General features: G+C 38.7%; 1 pseudogene; it reads right to left on the bottom strand.

Annotated features, from left to right (window-relative positions):
• Nucleotides 1-8,314: 8,314 nt before the first annotated feature.
• LOC128283653 (uncharacterized) lies at nt 8,315-9,152 on the bottom strand (annotated as a pseudogene).
• Between the last annotated feature and the right edge of the window lie 2,930 nt (nt 9,153-12,082).

Below are 12,082 nucleotides of genomic sequence, written 5' to 3'. Positions count from 1 at the left end.
GAATGTGAAGGTGTATATATATGTGGTGTTGCCTAATGGCCGATGTGATGAATGTGAAACATATGTGTGATATGTATATGTGGTAAAGCCGAATGGCTAATGTGAAATATATGTGTAATGTGTATATGTCGTAAAGCCGAAGGGCTAATGTGAAATATATGTGTGATATGTATATGTGGTAAAGCCGAATGGCTAATGTGAAATATATGTGTGATGTGTATGTGTGGTAAAGCCGAATGGCTAATGTGAATGTTGTAACATGTGATTAAATGTACATGAAACTTGGAAATATGTTCCGGGTGAGACCCGATGACTACGTGTGGAGATTATGTCGGGTAAGACCCGATGACTACGTGTGGAGATTATGTCCGGTAAGACTTCGTAATAAGAATTGCTTATAAATATACGCAATCTGAAAGGTTAAACAGTATGTACTCCAAGTTTATATATGATGCACGAGAGCAATCTATGGGACTATTCCTATGATTATGTGACATCGGTTTAGTGTGAGAGGTTATGTGAAATCATACGATATATCTATGTCACATGAGCTCACTTTTATGTGAGAGTTTATCTGCCTATTGTATATGATGAGATGTGCATATTCGGAAAAGGGGATAGTATGCCCGAAGGAAGAGTGAAATAAAAATATGAACAACTATGTTATGATTTGGTTGTTATCTGTTGACACTGCTTAAAACTTACTAAGCATTGTAATGCTTACTCTGTTTACTTGTTTCCTCTGTTTTATAGATCTCATTGAAAGCTACAGGCTCGGGGATCGTCAGCAACTAGTCACACTATCACTACCCACCGTTTGGTACTGCTACGTTTTGGAATATCTTATGGCATGTATGGAATAGACTAGTAGTGAGAGGATATTTTGGTCAATGTATAGGACTACCCCTTTTGTTGTGGGTCATGGACCCTTTGGATTTGTATAATTTTAGATAGCCATGCGAAAATGGCTTATAAATGTTTTGAGCATAATGTTATAATCATTCGATATGTATATGCTCATTAAGAGGCATGGAAATGTTTGGCAACGATCAGCCATTAGAATGGTTCATCTTGATTATATTTTGGACTATATATGCAAGAGGGTTAGTTGAGTCATAGAAACTATGTGTTAGATAAAATCTACCCTAAAAATAGATGCTGGCAGCAGCAGTGATGTGGATGTGAAAAATCACTAAAAATAGTAAAGATGGAATTAAATATTGAATAAATTATGTAAATGAGCCTTGATGAATCTACTTTCATATGGAAGAAATGAAACGGTCATATGAGTTGTATGTTAAGAGATATTTAGGTTTTTGTGAAACAGGGCCAGAACGGTTTCTGGAATCCCTGTTCTGACTTTGGAAATTCATTGTATATTAACCAGAGATAATTAGGAGTCATGCCATATATGTATAGATTCCTCTCTGAGTCTAGTTTCTATAGAAATAAACGGCATCAGTATTGAAGCCCTGTACAGGGAGATATCTAATTTGTAATGTGTGAAGGTCAGTGTAGTCGAACCCTGGATTAGGGGAAACTTTAACTAATAAACTGTACTAATTGGCCCAACCAAAAATTCTAAGAAAAAAATATGTAGATGGAAATATGAGTCTAGTTTCAGGGAAAAATTACGAATCTGATTTTCGAGTTGTGGAACTCAAGTTATGATTTTTAAGGTGACAGTGACGCAGTTAGCGATCGTCTGGAAAAATTTTTAATTGAATTGAGAGTAAATGAATTAGTCGGTTAGCACCTCGTGTTCGACTCGTAACGGTCTCGAGTGCGGGTGTTACAATTTTATTGGTATCGAGCTACGGTTTAGTCGATTCTAGGACTAACGTAGCATGCGTGAGTCTATTTATACATGCCATAAAGTGATAAAATGATAGTGTGATGATTTTGACTAGTAAAAGGTGGTTCTTTGTATTGTAATGAATCTTGATCCCGATCGAGTGTAGCAAGCTTCCGACTATGAGAATTTGCGATATAACTTCACTTAGATATGCCTAAACTATTAAGTTGATCAGTGCGTATCATGTACTCGTATTTAAATTTTGATTCGGATTGAATTAAGGGTATATGTGATTTTTGTATGTGGCTATGGAGTGGAAGTTGAATGGTTGATAAGCATGTTGTGTTTGTATCCAAGTAATGTAAATGATATACTAATGTGTATTGCTATATGTGTATATGTACATGAGAATTGAGAATGAAATATGGATGTGGCGTGATTGTTGATATATGTGTACATGAGCATTTGAATGATACGGGCTAAGTCCAGAAGGCATTTATGCTAGTGAATATATCAGGGCTAAGACAGAAGGCATTTGTGTGAGTTGTTATACCGGGTTAAGACCAAGGCAATTGTGCTTGTGGTTATATCCGCTAAGTTCAAGAGCATTCGTGCTAGTGATGTATCCGGACTAAGTTCAAGAGCATTCGTGCTAGTGATGTATCCGGCTAAATTTGAAGAGCATTCGTGCTAGTGATGTATCCGGACTAAGTTAGAAGAGCATTCGTGCTAGTGATGTATCCGGCTAGGTCCCGAAGAGCAATCATCTTTGGTGATGTGTATTCGAGCCTTCGTGCCTAGTAGGCTTCGTCTTGCGTAAATTGAGCAAAGTTTAAGTGTTCATTACTATACAATTCAAATTTATATGAGACGATATGTTTAAAAGTGTACATACGTGATGTTTATAGACTTGGGTAAGTCATTTCAATGTGTAATAACGAATGAATAAGAGCACTATGTGTGTGAATGATTAGAGGCACTATGTGTGTGTAAATCCCTTTAACCGAGCACTATGAGTGCGAGATCGGTCAGTGGGCACTAAGTGTGTGAAGTGGAATTCATGTAAGACCTAAATGCTGGGACGAAGGCATTGATTTGAGATAATGTGTAAGACCATGCTTGGGACATGGCATCGGCTCGATATATGAGAATATGTAAGACCATATCTAGGATATGGCATTGTAAGAGCTATATGTGCTTGAATTAGTTGAGCCCTTACAAGTAAGTAGTCGCTCGGTTGATAAGCGAGCTACTAGGCCCTTGACTAAGTTGATTTTTGTGTATGAACATAAGGGTTGGTAATGTGAAGTAAGTTTTGAGTAAATAGAGCTTAAATTATGATTTGATTAGATCATGTTTTAAGCAAATCGAAATCATGCTCTTGGTGTGTGGCTATTGAGCGAAATTGTAAATATGATAAGTGTCTTGTGTTTGAGCTTTGGTAATGAGAATGTAATAAGAATGTGTATTGATTTGTTGATATATATGCTTGGTTATTGAATGGTATCCGGCTAAGTCCGAAGGCTTTTGTGCTAAGTGACTAAATCCGGGCTAATTCAGAAGGCAATTGTGCGAATCGCTATAACCGGACTATGTCCCAAGACAATCGGCGAGTCGCTATATCCGGTTAAATCCAGAAGGTACGTGATTAGGAGATGAGCAATCTTCTGTAAAATTTCAGTTAATACGCTTGCAAAAAAAATTCCAGCAATGAGGTATGTTAGTATGCTGAATGAATTAAATGTTCAGGTGTGTGGAAGTTGAATATTGAGATCGATGGAGTTATAAAGGATATTTATTGGGATGTTTGAGTATATGTGTAATTTCGCCGAGATTCTGACTTATACATGGATGAAAATGTGGGTTACAAATATGTGGGTTGATGATGTGAATTATACATGTTAGTATGTGCTTGATATGTGTTTGAAATGCATTTGTGAATTAAATTAAGTGATTATTGCTTATGAAATCAAGAGAATGAGATATGTGTGCATACTTGTAGAAATGTTCATATGGATGTAATTCAATAAGAGGACGTTATCCTAAACCATGCGTCGGTAAGATTTTGGGACGAAAATTTCTTAAGTGGGGAGAGTTGTGACCCAAAATTGACCCTAGTCGGGAAGTGGTTTGGGACCGCTAAACCGAGTCACGAAATGTTTGAATGTAATATTTATTGTCTAGAATATGTAATTATGAATGTGTGAAAATTTCAAGTTCGATTTAGCCGATTGCATGTGAATTCAATTAGTAGGACTTGTGTGACACTTTTGAAAAGTGAAAGGCTAATCTATAAGGACCTAATAGTGCATGTAGTCAAGGGAGGACTTGCATGTCAAATTCCCCCAAGTTCTAGTGGCGGCCATGACAAGGAATCATGGGCAAAACATGTCCTGAAACATGTTTTGTTGGTGCATTAGGGAGAAACAATAAACAAATAAGTATGGGTAATAAAGAATGAAAAAAAAATGTTTGTGAGTGAACCCCCCTTGCCGTGTATTGAGGAAAAGAGAAGAAAAAAAAAATTTGTTCATCCATTTTTTCTCCCTTGACCGAAAATACTAGAGGAAGGAAGGAATTTTGCTTCATGTTTGGTTTTGAAGAGGATTAGGAAGAGGTTGGCTATACTTGCATCAAGATTAAGGTATGTTTGAGGTTGTGCCATGAGATTCATGCATGTTTTAGTTGCTAGCTTGATGTTCTTGTTAGCCCATGGTTCAAATCTTTGCTATGTCATGGGAATGAAATTCGGCCAAAGTGAATGTGGTGTTAATGCCATTGCATCCTAAATATCAAGCTTGATAATGAAACATGTGATGGGGGATTGAGGACTCTTAGATTTTCTTTTAGCATTTTTGAAGGAGATACTAAGTTCTTTGTTTAATCATGACCAAAATTATGGTGTTGTGGTATTCGGCCATGGTATATCCATAAGTATGATTCATGCATGTTGCATGGTAAGTAAGATTTAAACTTTGGATATGTGTATATATTTGGATATAAGCCACTTGAGAATTCGCCCTTGCACCTACATGAATATATGTTTGCACATGATGTATTGGTATGACATATATACTATTTCAAGTGTATATTTGCTTGTGATGATGTTTGGTTATGAAGTAAATGAGAGAGGTGTATTGAGCTACGATATGTAATGCGTTAGTAGTAAAATGTATGCTGTTTTGTGTGGTATTAAGTGTATAATTGGCCTCAACATGGACATGTATATTGGCCACATGAGGGGAAATTGGTGTGCATGCATTCGGTTAGAGGCAAGCATATTGATGCCTATTCTTGGCTTAGAAAATTGGCTAAGAGGAATATTAATTAATGTGTTGAGTTCGATTCATGATTTCGCACATATGCGACTTTGATGCCTAATGAGTATATATATTGGCCAAGTATCTTGTATTCCTCTTTTCGATGCTCAAATGATTAAGTCAATTTGTTTGTTTAATTAAGCTCAAGAGCCTAGAGGATCAAGTTGGATAAGGAAGGAAGAAGTGATCGAATAGCCGCGAAATCGATCGACCACATCCGAGGTAAGTTTTAAGCAATTAATCGTTGAGTAAATTCAATCATAATAGGACATAATGAGTTGATTTGATAAGATATGATGTGGCCATGATATGTCTTAAGCCCAAATGGTAAGTTCATAAGTGTTTGGACTTGGAAAGTTAAGAGCAAATTGTAATAAATTGCTTGGACAGCAGTAGTAATGTGATTTTAGAAAATCACTATAAATTGTTGGTGTGGAATTATAGGCTGAATAAAACATGTAATCAAATCTTAGTTGGTCTAGTTTCTTATAAAAGAGACCGTGGAAGCAAAGGAATTTCCTATAAAGAGATATTTAAAGTTGTCCGGGACGATTGTCGGAATGACTCGAAATCCCCTGTTCTGTTTTTGGAAAATCATTATAATTTGTACAAAATGGTTATGAGATAAGATTTATATTCTTAGACTCCTTAATGAGTCTAGTTTCAAATGGAATCAAATAAAACACATTATGAATTCTGTACAATGAAAAATTTAATTCGTAGTGAAGAGTGGTCAGATTGGTCAAACAGTGAAACAGGGAAACTTTAAGAAAAATCTGGTATTGATTGGCCAAACCTAAAATTCTGAAAATTTTATGGATGAAAGATACATGAGTCTACATTCGGGGAAAATTAACAGAAATTGATTTTGAGTTTTGTAACTCCAGTTATAAACAATTTAGCGACTGTTGCTCAGGAAAAGAAAACTGCTTGTAGTGAATAGGTGATTTTGTTGTAAACTTTGATGAAATTATTTGAGTTGCTTATGAGCTATTGCTGAAATTGATGTACAAGAAAAATATGAAATATGTAGGAGATGTATATATGTGATAAGGCCTAATGGCCAATGTGATGAATGTGAAAGAGTATATATGTGATAAGGCCTAATGGCCAATGTGATGAATGTGAAAGAGTATATATGTGAAAAGGCCTAATGGCCGATGTGATGAATGTGAAGGTGTATATATATGTGATAAGGCCTAATGGCCGATGTGATGAATGTGAAACATATGTGTGATATGTATATGTGGTAAAGCCGAATGGCTAATGTGAAATATATGTGTGATGTGTATATGTGGTAAAGCCGAAGGGCTAATGTGAAATATATGTGTGATATGTATATGTGGTAAAGCCGAATGGCTAATGTGAAATATATGTGTGATGTGTATGTGTGGTAAAGCCGAATGGCTAATGTGAATGTTGTAACATGTGATTAAATGTACATGAAACTTGGAAATATGTTCCGGTGAGACCGATGACTACGTGTGAAGATTATGTCGGGTAAGACCCGATGACTACGTGTGGAGATTATGTGCAGGTAAGACTTGTAATAAGAATTGCTTATAAATATACGCAATGCGAAAGGTTAAACAGTATGTACTCCAAGTTTATATATGATGCACACGAGAGCAATCTATGGGACTATTCCTATGATTATGTGACATCGGTTTAGTGTGAGAGGTTATGTGAAATCATACGATATATCTATGTCACATGAGCTCACTTTTATGTGAGAGTTTATCGCCTATTGTATATGATGAGATGTGCATATTAGGAAAAGGGGATAGTATGCAGAAGGAAGACTGAAATAAAATACGAACAACTATGTTATGATTTGGTTGTTATCTGTTGACACTGCTTAAACTTACTAAGCATTGTAATGCTTACTCTATTTACTTGTTTCCTCTGTTTTATAGATCTCATTGAAAGCTACAGGCTCGGGGATCGTCAGCAACTAGTCACACTATCACTACCCACCGTTTGGTACTGCTACGTTTTGGAATATCTTATGGCATGTTTGGAATAGACTAGTAGTGAGAGGATATTTTGGTCAATGTATAGGACTACCCCTTTTGTTGTGGGTCATGGACCCTTTGGATTTGTATAATTTTAGATAGCCATGCGAAAATGGCTTATAAATGTTTTGAGCATAATGTTATAATCATTCGATATGTATATGCTCATTAAGAGGCATGGAAATGTTTGGCAACGATCAGCCATTAGAATGGTTCATCTTGATTATATTTTGGACTATATATGCAAGAGGGTTAGTTGAGTCATAGAAACTATGTGTTAGATAAAGTCTACCCTAAAAATAGATGCTGGCAGCAGCAGTGATGTGGATGTGAAAAATCACTAAAAATAGTAAAGATGGAATTAAATAGTGAATAAATTATGTAAATGAGCCTTGATGAATCTACTTTCATATGGAAGAAACGAAACGGTCATATGAGTTGTATGTTAAGAGATATTTAGGTTTTTGTGAAACAGGGCCAGAACGGTTTCTGGAATCCCTGTTCCGTCTTTGGAAATTAATTGTATATTAACCAGAGATAATTAGGAGTCATGCCATATATGTATAGATTCCACTCTGAGTCTAGTTTCTATAGAAATAAACGGCATCAGTATTGAAGCCCTGTACAGGGAGATATCCAATTCGTAATGTGTGAAGGTCAGTGTAGTCGAACCCTGGATTAGGGGAAACTTTAACTAATAAACTGTACTAATTGGCCCAACCAAAAATTCTAAGAAAAAAATATGTAGATGGACATATGAGTCTAGTTTCAGGGAAAAATTACGAATCTGATTTTCGAGTTGTGGAACTCAAGTTATGATTTTTAAGGTGACAGTGACGCAGTTAGGCAGTCGTCTGGAAAAATTTTTAATTGGACTGCGAGAGTAAATGAATTAGTCGGTTAGCACCTCGTGTTCGACTCCGGTAACGGTCTCAGGTATGGGGTGTTACAGGATCAAGTGCTGTCCACGCCCAGTCGTACTCATAACCGCATCAGGTCTCCAAGGTGAACAGCCTCTAGTTAATGGAACAATGTAGGCAAGGGAAGTCGACAAAATGGATCCTAACCTCGGGAAAAGGATTGGCTTTGAGGGCTGGGCACGGGGGTCCCAGTCCCGAACCAGTCGGCTGTCGGTGCACTGCTCATACTACTTTCGCTGCGAGAGCGGGTCACTGTGTGCCAGCCGGGGGACGGACTGGGAACGGCTCCCTCGAGGGCCTTCCCCGGGCGACGAATAGTCGACTAAGAACTGGTACGGACAAGGGGAATCCGACTATTTAATTAAAACAAAGCATTGCGATGGTCCTTGCAGATGCTCACGCAATGTGATTTACGCGAGTGCTCGAATGTCAAAGTGAAGAAATTCAACCAAGCGCAGTAAACGGCGGGAGTAACTATGACTCTCTTAAGGTAGCCAAATGCCTCACCATCTAATTAGTGACGCATGAATGGATTAACAAGATTCCCCTTGTCCCTGTCTACTATCTAGTGAAACCACGACCAAGGAGCAGGTTTGGCAAAATCAGCGGGGAAAGAAGACCCTGTTGAGCTTGACTCTAGTCCAACTTTGTAAAATGACTTGAGAGGTGTAGAACAAGTGGGAGCTCTAGGGAGAAATTGAAATACCACTACTTTTAACGTTATTTTACTTATTCCGTGAATCAGAGGCAGGGCACGGCCCCTCTTTTTGGACACAAGGTCAGCTTCGGCCAGCCGATCAGGGTGGAAGACATTGTCAGGTGGGGAGTTTGGCTGGGGCGGCACATCTGTTAAAAGATAACGTAGTTGTTCTAAGATGAGCTCAATGAGAACAAAAATCTCGTGTGGAACAAAAGGGTAAAAGCTCGTTTGATTCGATTTCAGATAAATCTGAACCGTGAAAGCGTGGCCTATCGATCCTTTAGACCTTGAATTTGAAGATAGAGGTGTCGGAAAAGTTACCACGAGGATAAGCGGCTTGTGGCGCCAAGCGTTCATAGCGACGTTGCTTTTCGATCATTCGATGTCGGCTCTTCCTATCATTGTGAAGCGAAATTCACTAAGTGTTGGATTATTCACCCACCAATAGGGAGCGTTAATGGGTTTAGACCATCGTGAGACAAGTTAGTTTTACCCTCATCGATGGCCGCATCGCAATAGTAATTCAACCTAGTACGAGAGGAACCGTTGATTCGCACATTTGGTCATCGCGCTTGGTTGAAAAGCCGATGGCGAAACTACCGTGAGTTGGATTATGGTGAATGCCTCTAAGTCGAATCTGGGCTAGAAGCGACATACGCGCCGTCGCCCAATTCTTGACTTCATGATGGGGTTTTGGCCCCAAGGGCATGTGTCGTAGGTGTGCGACCGCGGCGGACAAGTCGCGGTGCCTCCTTGAGCATAATTCCACCGGCGATGGGTAGAGTCTTTTGAGACGACTTAAATCTGTGACGGGTATTGTAAGTGGCGAGTGGCCTTGCTGCCACGATCCACCGAGATTCAACCCTTTGTCGCTCGATTCGTCCCTCCCCATCTCCTTCCGATCCCCCTTGTTCTTTTGCGTCCCCCCACAGGGTCCCTAAGTGGGGGACTTAGTGTAAGGAGCTAGTTAAACACTTGGCCGTGCCGCCCCCTCGGAAAACATGACACAACGGGGGCCATGGTGGTGCAGGTGCGAGCTCCTAACTGTTGGCGGTCCGGGTACTTGTTCAATTTTCTGTCGTGCCGTGCTGTGCCGTGCCATGCCATGCCATGCCATCATGCCATACTTCATTCCGCTTTTTGTATTTGTTTTGGGCCAACAGAAAAAATTTCTAAGTTAAAACACTTGGTCGTGCCGCCCCTTCGGGAAACATGGCAGAACGGGGGTTGTGGTGGTGCATGTGCGAGCTCCCAACTATTGGTGGTCCGGGTACTTGTTCAATTTTCTACCGTGCCGTGCCATCAAGCCATATTTCATTCGGCTTCTTGTATTTCTTTTGGGCCAATAGAAAAATTTTCAGTTAAAAATACAAAGTGTAAGTGGCTTAAAAAAATTGCCCCCATTTCAGCCATGTACGGGAGCCTCGAGCAACATCCGCAACATAGGCTATCCCGTGGTACGGGTCATCGGGCAACATCGTTACCTTGGTACCTCGGACGTGCGGGAGCGTTGGCCTGAAAAAAGTGTCCCTGTTTCAGACATTTGAAACCTGTCCCTCTTTCAGACACATGAATGTCGACTGGTAGCACATTGACCAAGTTTTTTTAGCTCTTTAGGGGGGAAGTGATATTGAGCAGCCAAGGGTTATCCAGGGTACTGCCCATGCCCATCGCATGCCCAGACGTCGGTGCCCTCACACCGCAGGTTAGGTTCTCGGCGGTGCTCCGACGATCCATCCCGGTGATGATATGGCAAGCCATCTTGGGATACACAAAACGGCGCAACGAGTCCCTCCCCAATCCCAAAAGGTAGAATTCGGGTACCGTTACATGTTCAATACCCAATAATGAATGAATCGTCCTAAAGGTAGAATTCGGATACCGTTGCATGTCCGGTACCCAACAATGGATGAATTGTCCCTGTCCCTCCCCTTTTGCAACAAGAGCCTCCGACACCTTTGGCCCCCGGTCGTGCGGTAGCCTCGTACACTATCGACAGCGTGTGCCATCACGTGTACAAACAGGGAGTTTCACCTCCTTTCTTCTTATGCTTTTCTTTATTTTGAATAATATATCTTTGTACTTTGAGGGAAATGTACATCTTAAGTGTGGGGGGTGAACATGAAACTTAACTTTTTGCATTATTCTCAAATCCCTGAAGTTGGTCTTGTGCTTAAGTGATTTTCTCATAATCTTGATCGAATAAATTCTGATTGATCTGTAATTATTGTTGATATGCCATGAATTAGAGCAAGAGAATTATGCATGATTATTTGATTATAGGACATTAGAGAATCGAGCATGATAAATTGATATTTTGAGAACTAGAATTTTTAGACTATTTTCCTAAATTAAGGTATTATCTTGAAATCTTAGGTATACAGGAATGACATCAAAAACCCAAATTTTTGGTGAGATTTTTGAGCCTTTTGAGCATATAACTTTCTTTCTTGCTCACTTCTTTTGTGGTTTAAGTGTGTCAACATTGAACTGTTATTCTAGAACTTGCTTTAATTATACATATCAAGATCACACGTATGATTTGATATACTGAGATGATAAAGGCACTTAGGATTTAACCTATTCATTTCATAAAAAGCCTTCTCACATAATTAAAACCTTAGTGAAACCCCTTGAGCCTACTAACCCTTTTTCATTGATAAACCCTCATCATTAACCTATTAACCCATTATTGTTGAAATCCTCTTATTTAACCCTTTTTATCGAGATTGCATTTAATATTGTTACCTCACTATATTCACCATTTTTTGTTACTGAATCATGAAGTATGATTTCTATAATGTAAATACTTGATTTGTTCTTTAAAAAAAAAACTCAGTATTATATTGTAATTCTCAGCAAGCTAAAGTTGTCATGAACTCATGTAAAATAGTTCTAGATATTTGATTGTGGTTCAGTAATTAAGTTTTTGAAAGTGGGGTAATATATTGAAATTATCTCAATTCTAACCTTTGTCTCTTCAGCTTTTATCCATACCTGTAACCTAAACCCCATTACAACCATGCAAAGACCTTTTGATTAGTATATCATATCATTTACAAGTGGTGGAGATTTGATTTTCATGCAAGCCTATGGTAATACCTTTTCATGTTAGACAATCGAGTGCTTAATCTTGAACCTTAAACACTTTGAGTGATTTGAGTGAATCTTTAGTGAGGATGTCATCCCTTGTATATTTAGGACTAAAGCTAATTACTTAGAGGAAGGAGATTACCTATGATTTTATTATCAAAATATTCGATTTAGATTGTTTGAGGCTTTTAATGCCCCTATAGTTGAATTCTCATTGAATGATTTTCTGTGGAGTAACT

This window comes from Gossypium arboreum, chromosome 11, assembly GCF_025698485.1.
Source record: "Gossypium arboreum isolate Shixiya-1 chromosome 11, ASM2569848v2, whole genome shotgun sequence".
NCBI classification, from domain to species: domain Eukaryota; kingdom Viridiplantae; phylum Streptophyta; class Magnoliopsida; order Malvales; family Malvaceae; genus Gossypium; species Gossypium arboreum.
The sequence above is the reverse complement of the archived record's forward strand: the minus strand, read 5'-3'. Positions and strand labels throughout refer to the sequence as shown.